Genomic DNA, 13,748 nt, shown 5'->3' with positions numbered 1-13,748 from the left:
TTAAAAAATTAGTTTCCTGAAGCTGCAGGAAGTTGCAACCCTAGAAGAAAGCGAGCGACCCGTCAGTGCCAAGTGGGCATCCGCCGGCAACATCAATCGGACGTACAGTATCTTGCAGGAAAAGCTGACAGGGGCTATGTCGACTGCAAGATACGAAAGTCAGCCCGTCGAGTCGCAAAAACTGGCCCGAAAAATGCCGCTAGATGGCGTATTGTGGTTTCAAGTTCCACATTTCCACGACAGTATGAAGCATTTTGTTTTTAGCAGAAATTGGTTTGTTTTTCACAAAGGTATTGTCAGATGTGAAAAGGAATTCTGCCAGTGAAAATGGATAATATTACATAGGCACACATAACTTGTGTTTATTTCCTAGACATGGGAGGGTTTAGTCTTGTTATTGGACATTTATTTCAGATAAATTGTTAATTTTGATTAATGGTAAGAACATATCGTGAAAGTTTTCCTAGGGTTTTTAGTCCATTAGATAAGTGCACAAATGTGCTAAATGTGTAATTGAAGCATTTCTTTTTTTCTTTAGGTTATTTCATGGCTTGGAAACAAGAAACTTTGAATTGTTTCTTTTCATGTGAAACTATCTTTCCATGGACTAAGAAAAGTTTTTTATCGAGAGCTCATGGGTAAGTGTATAAGTATTGAGGACATTTTATGCGTCTAAACTTTTTACTCTATATATCTATCACACACAGGCTTACAAATATTATAAAGTGAAGCAATTTGTATCGAATAGTAATCCTCTGCTGTGAAGTGTTCGTCCCACTGAAGCTTCCATTGAGCACCATGGACTAGGGAAAGATTTTTTGTCGAAAGCTATTTGGTAATTGATGCATAGTATTTAGTATGTTTTATGTGTCCGAATCTTCTAATCAACATATTTATTCATATGCAGGATTATTTGATGGTTAAATATCTAGGAAACTGCTGAAAATAGTGTATCAAAGAATAATCCTTCGTGAAGTAACCATCATCGAAAGATTAATTCTTTGTCTAACAGTAACCAGACATTTCTTGGCAATTACAGAAGATAATTTGAATAAGTAAAAATTATTCAATGTGCACCATGTCTGATTCTGAATGTTTTATTCGAATTTCGCAGTGATGAGTGCCGTCACAAACGTAATTGCCAAATCAAGCACCAAACAAATGAAATGCATATTGCGCGAGTGTCTGGTCAGCGGTTTTACGATTTTACCGGAAACAATAATTTGCTGGACGTCTTCGCCAATTTCGATCCCACATTTACTTTCCTCTGAGTTATCAATGGAGCTCCATTACGTCTCGCTCTTTACGTTTCGCTCGTCTCGTTACTGTCGGATCGCCGATAACGAAACCAACAATTTGGTGACATCAAATTAACATCTTTACAGAAAACAAGACAGTCTGATTTTCTCATATGTTGAATAACTTTATTGTAAGTGTATCTCAACTACTTTTCGACGAATTTATTCCGCCAGCCCTCATACATACTGAGAAGTTGTCGATACTTTCGTATATTATTTAGGCCAATGAGATAAAAATAAAATAACTAAAAAAAGATAAGTTACCATATTTAAAAGAATTATTTGAATGTTAATGATTTATGTGACATTAAAATTTATAATCAAAGCACGACCAGTATTAACCAAATGAAAATTTAGACTCCTTGTATTATTATTTTGAAAAGACATGAAATTAATACTTTGTCCAGTCTCCGTCAACGTCGATGACCATAGCAAGTCGTTTAGCCATAGAGTTACTCAAGATGCGCCAATAATTTGGGCGCCGACTTAGATTACCCCAGATATTGTTAACGGAATTCAACAGTTCATTAGCAGTTGCGTGCTGTGAATCCATATCCCGAACCATTTCGGCCCACACATTTTTGATAAGTTTCATATCCGCTCCCTTTGGTGGCCATGGAAGAACATCAAATGAGACCTCTTCTTCGTCAAACCAGTCCATTACAATTGTGCTCGTGTGAATTGCGGACCTGTCCTGAAAGAATGGGATTAATGCGTCTGTCCCGAATTTTTCCCATGCTGAGGGAAGAAGGACGTCTTCGAGAATACTGAAGTATTTTTCTCCAGTCAAACGGCCATTAATGTGTTGTAAGGTTCCATCCCAGTCGCTTGAGAACCACGCCCAAACCGGTATTGATTTCCGCCCGCTCCGTTTGATGGTCTTGGTGTTGCCGGGCATAAACCGAGCGCCGTTTAAACGATACATGAATGAACGACCGCACTCGTGAGAACTTAATAAATGAAAATACGTTATTAAAAAATAAATAAATACGACAATGACGAGAAACCTACCAAAATGTTTTCTCGTCACTGAATATTACTGTCTCAACCATTCGGAAGTTTTATCCCCATACAACTGGGCAAAGTGAAGACGCTGAGCTTTTTGATCGGCAGTCAAAAATTCTTTTACAGCCGGAACCCTGGCATGAATAGAGCGGCTTTTTAGTCTTCGGGAGATAGTCGATGGATGGACAGGCAATTCACATACATCTATCACCGAAAAATTTTAATTTATGGATAAAAGCAAAAATGGAACTGGCTGTAATTACCTTTAAGTTCCTGTAAACTCGTGATTCGCTGCGATGGCCATCAAGAGCCTAGCGTTTTGTGCGGGAGTTTTTTTTTTCATTCCGCTTCCAACTTTCCTTTGAACGTCTCCCGTTTCCTTACAACGGCGAATCCATTTTTTAACAGTATTGCGGGAGCAACTCATTTGTTGGGCGATGTCACGAACAGAAATTTCCCGATCATTAAGCGCTACTATAGCTGCCTTTTCTTGAATATTTAATTTTCTGCCGAGAGCAACCGGCTGAAACATGTTGATTATTTCGAATCACTAACTACACTGGCGAAAAGGATAGAAATATCATATTTCAAGGTTAGGTTTAGTTAATGTCTCCTTTTCGAACCCATCCCTTGCATTTTTTCAAGTCAAAGCAGGAATGGAAAGAAAAATTGACCTAGGTCAAGGAGAAAGAAAAAATACTGATGCAAAGGAAAAAGCCTAGAAGTAGCTTTTGATTCATAAATATGAGAAATATTTAACCGCAGGCCATACGACCTGGCATATAACAAGTCAAGGCCATTATCTTTGTTACAAATGTAGACACGCAGTTTTTTTTAACCCTTTCCTCCCCCGTGATCTCGTATACCGTATACAGTCATGCCTGCAAGTTTCTTTAGCAGGCAAACTGCTCTATATGGTTTTATTTTAAGTTGACGGAAGGTATACTAAGAAGCACACCTTTCCTCCTCTTTGGATTTATTTTGCGCTTTTCCATTCTCTTCTTCTCTTCCTTTCGGTCTTTCAACTTTCCCACCAGATTGACGAAAATGAGAGGTACAGTAAGCTTCCTAAGCTATACCTTCCGTCAACTTAAAATAAAACCATATAGAGCAGTTTGCCTGCTAAAGAAACTTGCAGGCATGACTGTATAAGGCCCTTTCGCGTGGTCAGACAGTCATTTTGGAAAACAAATCACACCATTAGGCAGTTCCTTCATTTGGTATTCAGTATGGAGAATTCTCATCGAAGTTGGGAGCTAGAGAGAAAGCAAAGATTTGCCGAGGAAAACGTGAATAATTCATGGGAAGATGTTTCATGCATGCTGATATTACAATTTTTAAGTAATTTTTTTTAATGTCATATAATTCAGTTTAAATCGCACCATTTCTTCCCTTACCTGAACTATTTCTCGTTACTATTTAGTGTCGATAATTGTGGGATGGTTTTCCAATCCATTTCCCCAGCAAGATACACGGAATGTTCCGTCCGTGTTTGGGCCTGGTTCAACTTTAATGCGAAAGCTGCAACTCCATTAGAAAATTGTATCCGGCAAATAACTAATATGTCCGAAGATGAATTCCTGGAAGTCGTAGACGAAAGTCTACTCCCGACAGCCACCACCCGTTTTCAAAGAAGTTCAGTTACTTTTTTAGAGGATTTCACTTTATCCGCCATCCTTCCTTCGGTTTATGAGTGGTTCGAGGATTATAGGGTCGACCAATTTCCTCCGAAGTCAAAAGATTTATCGCCCTTTTCAAGTCTGTGGTGCTCCATAGAATGGAGTATAAATAAAGACTCACGTTTAATTCGCGGCAATACTGACGAACTGTGGGAATCAATAGAGGTGGTGTGGTCATCGAAATCTCTATGTATAGATTTGTGGAAGCGAAATATTGAAAAGCTGAAGGACAAAATCACTTAAATAGTGAAAGGACAAGCAGCCCCATAACACAAATCCCAACAACAGTTTAAGAATAGTTATACTAATTTTATTTTTTCATTTCAATCATTGACGTTACACAATAAACATTTAAAAAATAAAAATTAAAAGATTTTGTTGCGGTTTTTCAAAATCCAAGTTGATGTGATCGTTAAGACGTCTCCCCAGTGACGATCGTGAACGGCCGCATCACGCTCCAGTTCCTGCAGAATGCGCAAAATGCGGTGCTGATTGGCAGCTTACGGCGACGGCAGGGTTGTTTCCGAAGCATTAATCTGCATCACTTTGGATTTCAACTTTTTCGCTCTTTTTCAGTGCTTTGGCTCGCTTCTCCGTCTCTGGGGCTGGCGGCTAGGCCTGAATGGTCTAGAGACGACGCCAATCTTGGCTTCTTCTTTCAAATTCCAACAAAAGGTTCACATATCAGACATGGTGGAAAACAGATAAGGAAATTGTCTGAATTACCTTATGAATTATCAAATAGTGTTTGCAAACTGTCACTGACTCTACATTGACATTCAGCTTAGTCTTACAAGAGTACACCGATAATTCTGTGTGAATAGATATATTGATTAGAGAGTTGGGACACATAAAAAGTACTCAACACTTACCCAATAGCTTTCGACAAAAATCTTTCCATAGTCCAGCATGGACCAAGCTTCAATGGGATGATAAATGCATACAGGATTACTGTTCGATACCTATTTCTTCACTTTATTATATTTGTAAGCCTGTGTGATAGACGTAAGAGTAGAGAGTTTAGACGCATAACATATCAATACTATACACTTACGCATGAGCTTTCGACAAACAACTTCCATAGTCCATGGTAAGATAGTTTCACATGGAAAGAAACAATTCAAAATTTCTTGTTTCCAAGCCATGAAATAACCTAAAAGATAAAAAGAAATGCTTCAATTACACATTTAGCACATTTTTGCACTTATCTAATGGACTAAAAAAGCTAAGAAAACTTTCACAATATGTTCTTACCAATTTACCATTAATCAAAATTAACCATTTATCTGAAATAAATGTCCAATAAAAAAAATAAACCTACCCATGTCTAGGAAATAATTACAGGTTATGTGTGCTTACGTAATACTATCCATTTTCACTGGCAGAATCTCTTTTCACATCTAACAATACCTCTGTGAACAACAAATCAACTTCTGCTAAAGAAAAATGCGTAATGCTGTCGTGGATATGTGGAACTTGAAACCACAATACGCGATCTAGCGGCATTTTTCGGGCCAGTTTTTGCGACTTGACGGGCCGACTTTTGTATCTTGCAGTCGACATAGCCCTTTTCAGCTTTTCCTGCAAGATACTACTAGATATGTCCTTTTTGCAATCTCTAGCATATTAAAAAACCAACATCATATGAATATCGGTTTCAAAATACAAATTTGTCAGAGAAAGAGAGTTACACACATAGGTGAGAGAGGTACATCCAAGTAATATCTAAATTATTACTATACAGATTCAAACTAATGTCCATTGCTCATCCTATTTATCTCCTAGGCGGGCCACCTAGGACGTATACGTATTTTAGAATTCCATTTTAATCCTTATTCCTCCACTTTATGTCCATGCACAAAACAGATAACATCAAATACACGAGCCTTGGCTGTAAAGCAGACGCACATAGGTGGAAAATTGGATGAAACTGGGATTGATTTGTCTGTCTCTTTATTTTTACAAACAAGATAAAATAAATCAAATATTTAACTCAGTAAGTCTTTCTTATATTTTTGAATCCAATCTTATCGTATATTCCAGTATCAAACGAAGGCGTAGAAGAAATATAGCAGTAAAAAAAGTCATGACTGCTGTCTGCCTAGCTAAATTTTTTTACAGTTTGTTTAAATAAATAACATTTTAATTAATGAATGCAGTTTCTCCTTCACGGAGGTATACATTTGTTTTTCTGATGAGTGTTGTCCATAACGGTTACTCGTTCAACTCGGAATTGTTTCTACGTGGTATAAGGCTCCTCCACGACAACTTCTTTCAGGAACTACTGCTTAGAGAACTACATCTTCGCGTCTCTCAGCTTCATCTTCATCATTAATTGCGCGTCGGTTCTTTCCAGCATTTTTAAGTTCACAAGAACGTTCTGCTACCTGTTTAAAGAATTTTCTGGTTTCCACCTCAAGCTCATCAGTATCAGTGTTTTAAGCAATTAAATTCTGAGGAAGACCGGATTTCTACTAAAAAAGAACATTTTAACAGCAATGTAACGTATCATACGTTCTTAAGCATTTTCGTATTTCCAAGTTTAAATTTTCAGACACCTTTTCTTAGTATTCCACACTGTTTCATTCTGCCCTGACCTCGATAGCAAAAGTAACTTTTTCCAAGCCCTCTTGATAGCATTGCATAGTGACTTGCCACCAATTGTATTGATTTTTCTTACCTATTAACACGATGATTTAACCATTTAAAAACTGATATTACTATAATGATGATATTACTAGAAATGAATTTAAATCGGTCGTTACCAATTCATATTAGTGATCATCAGTTAATAACTGATCATCTGAGTTATGAGATGTGCCTCAAATAGGTACAGGTCATTCATTGTTGTAATAGGGAATGGTGGCATATGAATGGATACTGATGGGAAAGTTTATGTTGCAGGCGTAGATCAAAATGATCATGGATAGCATTAACAGTTGCCACTATGACAGCATCATTTTCGGCCATATTTGAGAAATGGCTCATAACCATTTGTTGAAATAACTGATTCTACATAGGATTTAGGGATGAAGTTACATGAAGTGCATTGGCAGTAAATTTACTTGTTGTTGAAATCGCTGTTCTTTTCTGAAGTTGGGTGCTATTTCTAGAGTGGAAGCCTCTTATTATTGGTCTAAATGTTTTTTAGTTGGTAGTGGTCGATGAACTTGTCGAGTATCAGTTGACGGACATGGAGTCAATATTGCTTTTTCCAGTGGGTCGTAGATAGACAAACAGCGAAAAAAATGATCTGGTATTAATAGCACCCGATCAAAAATTCGACCAGCAAAATAAATCAAATGAAAAAAATAATAAATCCATGTCAATCGTGTGGGTTAACATCTTAGCCAATAATTATGCTAATTGGAATCGACCATAAAAAACAGAAGGGCACGCTTTGGTATACTCAATAACAGAGGTTCAGTGGAAGCGTGCTGGGCTCATAACCTAGAGTCCGTAGATCGAAACTACACTCTGCTAGGCAATTGTTTTTTTGTAATGCCATGTATTTTTTGTGGATTACCATTTTGCACAGTTTATGAGATGAATGTTGTTTCAATGGATCAGTGGTAGAATGCTCGCTTTCCACGTGGGTGGCACGGATTCAATTACCGATCAATACAGCAATAGTGTGGTAAGTCCTTCAATGAATCCCAGGTATACTTCTCCAGTTTAGTAAATTTTTCAGATTTTACGTATATACAGCACCAAAAGAATAAACTGACAACAGCTAAACAATATAACTAAGACATTTTATAAAAAGTAAATTTGATTCAAAGCTGTCAATCGTGTGGGTCGACATCTTAGCCGATAATTCTGCAAATTGGAATCGACCATTATCAACAGAAGGACACTTTTTGGAATTCGTCTCTTTTTTTGAATAAATGCATACAAACAGAGTGGCGCTGTGGAAGCTTGCTGGAAAATGCAATGCTGCAAACAAATGTTTTTTGTGATGCCATGTATTTTGTGTTGATAATTTTTGTGCGCAGTTTAGTTGGGGAATGTCGCATCGATGATTTTTATGAAGATTTTTAATGATGAGTTCCTTCTCATCTCGTCTCACCTCGTGTCGTCTTGTTAAGCCTTATTATTTTATTTTATTTTATTTCTTTTTAGATTTAGCCATTCGCCATCATGTAGTGCTACAATTTCATGATATGGTTGTATGATTTGAAACTTTTCATGTGATGTAAAAAGGCCATTCTTTGTTATGTTTAGATAACGAGCTGCCAGCATTAAACAGATTTTGGTGATCTTGACTTGAGCTCTGATCTAAATAACTAAGATTTATCGATTGGACGAATTATGTGCTTTCCTTACAATTATGTTTGAAATTATTGCAGTATAAATAATTATTCAATCTCCATTTAGAATAAACACTTGTTGATATTCCATGGACGTGATCAACTCCTCAGATCCAATTCTTTGTCTATTTTGTAGACACACAATAACCCAATTGTTGGGTGCAGATGAATTGAATTGCTGCCTGGAACTTGCAGTTTACGATCTCATTCTACCTTCAAACTATTGACAATCAGTGTGCGGTGACAAGGTGTCTTTCAATAAGGTAATTTAAACCAGAAATAGAAAAGAAGTTTAAATTATGTGAATTTAAGCCTTTTTTTATCTTCTTTCTAATTTTCTTATGTTTCCTTTCATTTTTAGCCATTGGTCATGGATTTTAAGAATCCTTAGAGGTGGAAAATTACCATGAATCGCCTAGCGTTCTACCTCATCAGGACGACGAAACACCTAATTCTGGACAAGGATGTCAACTAGTAGTTCTTTATCTTTTTTGTAAAAGTAATCTTTCCAATCCCAGTGCTGCACATTTTTTTCTTGGTTTCAGAATTCACACTGCATTATGCAAATCTGTCTCCCACTCCCATTAATAAGAATCTGTTGATTTGTCATACTGCAATTTCACGGTGTATGTTTTGACAGAATCGTGTTTTACAGCAATCTGGAATCCGTGACCAGGCTTGGGCATGTCTGCTGATGTAATCAGTCACAATGGGCGATATCTCTGATGAGAAGAAAACTATTGTCTGCCTAGAGAATAGCAAATTGATTGATTTACCCGTGATTTTATGTGCATTACTGTAATATTACAGTGCAATACCTTAATTGATCAATATAACATGTCTTTGCATTTCAAATAAATCAATTTTAAAATAAATAACTTTTTTTATTCCACACTGTACAACGTTCAACACGATACAAGTAAATCATCATTCATTCAAATCAGTACAAATAAAACTGATTTTTAATAATATTTAATATTGAATCAAAATATTATGCAAATTAGTTAAAAGCCGTCTGTTATTCCGTGGGTTAAAAACTTTGATGGTAAATTGTTGAACTTTTGAAATGTAATAACGTAAATGTAGTAACGTTATCCGAAGTTTCCCATTCTTCTGCATTTACGCAAATAAATTTTCACAAAATAAAGTTATATACTTCCAGTTGGTCTAACAGATGCAAAGAGAATATTGCAAATTTCACTTACAAGATGATATACATATATATACAAATAGTATTTAGTTCCCTCCCATCTTCATTCCACCCCGAAGGGGTGGATCCCAAAAAGACGCGGGGCCATTGAAACAACCGCAGTTAAAAATTAGACCTGAAAAGCATTGAACTTTAACGACTTTTAAAGTTCTTCAACGCTTAATTTTAGCTGAACTCATGATTATTATTGATTGATACAGGTTGACAGCTTCTTTGAAAGAAATTGTTTCTGAATTCAGAGCTTGTAATTGTATGAATGTTTTCCGAATCTTCTTCATGATTTTTTTTTAAATATCAAGTTTGTGTATAGAAACCGAACAGATAATGTATTACCAATTTTATTAGACAAATTTTATATAATTGACATAATAATTTAACTGTGTGTCCTGTGTCGTAGTTTTATTTGAAGTGAGATGTTACATGTTTTTTAACATGAGCAGATTTTGTGAAAAAACACTCGAAGGTTTATAAGATATTATCTGGTTTTTACAAAACTTCTTTACTCAAAATTTTTTTATACCAATTACATAAGATTTGAAAAATGAATATAGTTAAAGAACAAGCTGAAATGTCATGAAAAATTTATCATGCAATACAGTAAAAATTGAAAAACTAAAAAATCAAGCATTATTGTTCATGTTATTCTTACCATAATTACCACAATAGTAAGTTCATACTTCACAAAAAATGTCTCAAATCTCATTGAAAACGGCAAATCTCTTTTTCATAAGTCCCATATACTGACTATTGCAAAACTTGTTCTCCATATTTTTTAAACAGAATTCAAATTTGTTTACTGCAAAAAACTTGCATCTGGATTTGCATCTTGCCATCGGCCCAAAGACAACGGATTCAAAAAATTAATATTTTCGCTCAAAGTTTGAGCAAATTTCGTTTCCACCAAAACCAGAAGTATTAAAACTGCTGAAATTTATTCGCTGGAACTTTCCCCTTTAGGTTATGTCTTTATTATACTTCAGGGGATCCTATTCCAAACATTTTGATACTTTTTATGCTTCCCACTCCAATAAAGAGAAGCAAAGATGTTCTTCCTAATTTTAAACCAATTTATGTTCAGCAGGAGTGTAAGTGTTAAAAGTGTAACAGTTATAGGAAAATAATAATAATAAAAAAATACATGAAATGCTTTAGCTCAACACAGATTTTACGAGCTTTTTTCCCAACCGTTGTACATACCCAACAGCGTTATTAGAACTTCATATGAATGGAAGAGGTTACAAAAAAAAACGAATATTCTTTATCCCAGAGTATAAGAAAACAACCTTCATTATAACTCAAAATAATAAGCGTATGAAAATGCAAACGAGATATCCATAGGATATCCTATGTTAGGCCCTTTGTCCAAACGATGCCTCGTCCCTTTGGGAACAATTAGGTACACCCATAGTTCGGATTATGCTTACCCCATTGTGTTAACGACCTTTCGTCCTTTTGCGGACTACTATATGTACATCCATAGGACATCCTTTGATACTGTGCCATGGATGTTTTTCGATTTTGATTAGAAAAAGAATGGCACTAAGAACCTTCTTTGTTCAATGTTTTATTTATGTTCAATGTGGAACAGCCGTTTTGATTATTTTATTTACTTTGGTTCAAAAACAGCTTAGACGAAGAAGAAACGCACAGTATGCAGAACAATTGTAGATCAATAGTGTAATATCAACGTAGTGAACACGCAATACTTTATACGTTTAACAAGAAAAACATTTTACGTCATTGGATAGGGAAAGATGTCCAATTTTTACGTCGCAAGGAGAGGACACGCCGGGTGCATTTAGGATGCCAAAATAGGAATGAGTCTACTCATATCCCTCGCTCTTCCCACTATGGTGGGTTTTTCAAACTACAACTACAAAAGGAGGAGAATATGATGTTGATGTAAAATTAGGTGTTTTTCATTAGAAAACAATTGACAAACAAAGAAAGTATTTTCGGGGTGTTTCATTGGAATTCACAAACATTTATTTACAATACAAGATATTGGCCAGATTTGAAGAACCTGGCTGAGATCAGAAATGATGTATTCATTGATTGATTTCGATGGGTAGGGGTATTAAAACAAGTTTTGGTAATTTCGATATTGCTTGGCTAAAATAAAAACTTCAGAAATGGATTTTTTGTTTAATTTTTCAATAAGCCAAACTTTATGATCAGAAGTGAAAACGCAGTTTTCAGGGGCCATTGTTATGGTCCATCTGCAATATTGCACTTTTTGAAACTGATCAGCCATTTCATATTCATACATCAAAGACCCAAAATTATGATAACAATTGAAAGAGGTCAATCTATTCACAACAGTGCTTCCTTTACCCCTGGATGATGATGAGCGTCTACTCCCCGCATCTGACGAACAATCTGTTCCAATGGTTTGCCACCACGTCTGACCAAATTCTCCATTTTTTGCAGCTTGTTCTCAAAGAGGAATGAACTAAAGTTATCAAAGGGGCCATAGTTTATGACATCGTATTGCAAATGAATCAAATTAGGATTGTTGTAAGCATTTAATTTCGGCCAGTAAAGTTTTTTGCATCTTTCACAAATGGCTTTAGAAGTTTTTCTGCGTATTAAATTATATAAATATTTCATCCCAATATGGAAAAACATAACGTGGTTTTACAGAGGCGTATTAAGACAATACAAATTACTAGGGAAACATTATTCATTCTGGAGTCTATATTCGGTTGCTTTCATGTAGGGTTGGTCATTAAGCGTCCTCGTTTTTCTAGGGAAATAACAAAGGTATAAATTGAGCAACAGCAATTACGTTTGCTGACGAATCATCTACCCCCTCTATAGAAAGTTTTGTCCGTTCAAGTCCTTCCTAAACCTGGGCAAGATTTTTTCTATGAGACACCTTTTTTTGTTACTATCATGATTGTTTTCGTACAAACCTATTTCGAAATGAATCATCAGTACACGATGGTGAGAAATTTTCGAGGTATTTAACTCTCCCTCTTTACCCGATGCACTCGTGACCCAAGTCCTAACCGTTCACACTTTTGACGACTTCTGTAAGAATTGTGAAAGTACAACGCTCTTCTTAAAGCAAAGTGCTGGCGCATCATATACCATATCCACAATAAAGATTATAATTTTCTTTTCTTCTACGTAAATCCCATTTGAAATCAACTCTTCAGCTTCACAAATTAAGTCAAAAAGATAAATTCATGATAAATCCCAAATACGAATACAAATCCGCTCTTCACAACATGTTCTGGCCAAAATAGACCAAAACTGGCTTCAATTGCTTTTTGCAACTGGTAGGCGGGTAGGCCATCCACGCTAATGATAATTTCGATAACATTCGGGGGATTACCTACACCAATTTTAAGCAGTGACAGAATTATCCCATTAGCCAATCCAAGATGAAAACTGACCAGGTTGAACCTCACGAATTGGAAGTTTACAACAGAACAGTTGGGTTTTTGAAAGGATTTTCCAGTCAGCAGGCAAATATCCAAAGACCACCGATGGTTTTTTAAAGCTTCAGTAAGGAATTTACGTGGCACCGTGCAATGTTTGCCTCAACAGCTCTGGTTGTCAGACTGTGTATAAAAGTCTCTTTAGCGTCTTTTTCATCAGAACTTGAACACGATTCCTTATAGTCGTAGTAATCTTCAAAACAATCAACGGTGGAATAAAAAGTGGGATAAGCTGACATAAAATTTGTTGTCACTTCCACCACCATCAATATCCATTATGAGCGTGTAACAGTCGTGTAGGTTTTCAAATTTTAAATTGCGTATAAAAAAAAATTACGTCATTTACTACACTAAAAAAATACACAAATAGAAAAAAATACTGACAATTCACTTGCTCTACTCAGTGGTAGCTAGGATTTTGTTGTTCACCATCAATAATACAATGAGATTGCACTGATGATAAATAACTGGCTTTGTTGGCCAGAAACCAAATTGCATTGGTGAGGTTTCTCTGATGAAGAAGCAAACATGACCTACATGACATGACATGACCTACCTACACACCAACATGACCTAAAAATGAATAACAGACAATAATGTAATACAATAAAGGACTAGATATGTTTTGAAATTAGTTACACGGCGGCTGTAAGAAAGCAAATAAATGTTGTAATACTGGCTTTTCTTTTTTGGCTTAGCACAGTAGTAGCAAGGATATTGCTGTTCACCGTCAATTAAGCAATGCCATTGCAGGGATGGTATCTTAATAACGGGCATGGGTATCTTGTTGAAAACGAACA

The 13,748-nt window shown here is 35.9% G+C and overlaps 2 long non-coding RNA genes across 2 annotated transcripts; one reads left to right on the top strand and one right to left on the bottom strand.

The window, feature by feature from the left end:
* The first annotated feature begins 300 nt into the window (after positions 1-300).
* On the top strand, positions 301-1,374 carry LOC124342000. Its single transcript, XR_006918703.1, has 5 exons — positions 301-438; positions 539-638; positions 708-835; positions 908-1,055; positions 1,115-1,374. It is a non-coding gene; the product is annotated as an uncharacterized LOC124342000 (long non-coding RNA).
* A 2,930-nt stretch (positions 1,375-4,304) lies between these two features.
* On the bottom strand, positions 4,305-5,387 carry LOC124341987. Its single transcript, XR_006918700.1, has 5 exons — positions 5,304-5,387; positions 5,037-5,135; positions 4,855-4,974; positions 4,709-4,794; positions 4,305-4,637 (listed from the first exon to the last, which is right to left on the bottom strand). It is a non-coding gene; the product is annotated as an uncharacterized LOC124341987 (long non-coding RNA).
* Positions 5,388-13,748: the final 8,361 nt, after the last annotated feature.

The sequence above is a fragment of the Daphnia pulicaria genome, chromosome 6, assembly GCF_021234035.1.
Source record: "Daphnia pulicaria isolate SC F1-1A chromosome 6, SC_F0-13Bv2, whole genome shotgun sequence".
Lineage (NCBI taxonomy): Eukaryota > Metazoa > Arthropoda > Branchiopoda > Diplostraca > Daphniidae > Daphnia > Daphnia pulicaria.
Note: the sequence above shows the minus strand (reverse complement) of the source record. Positions and strands in the feature narration are given on the sequence as shown.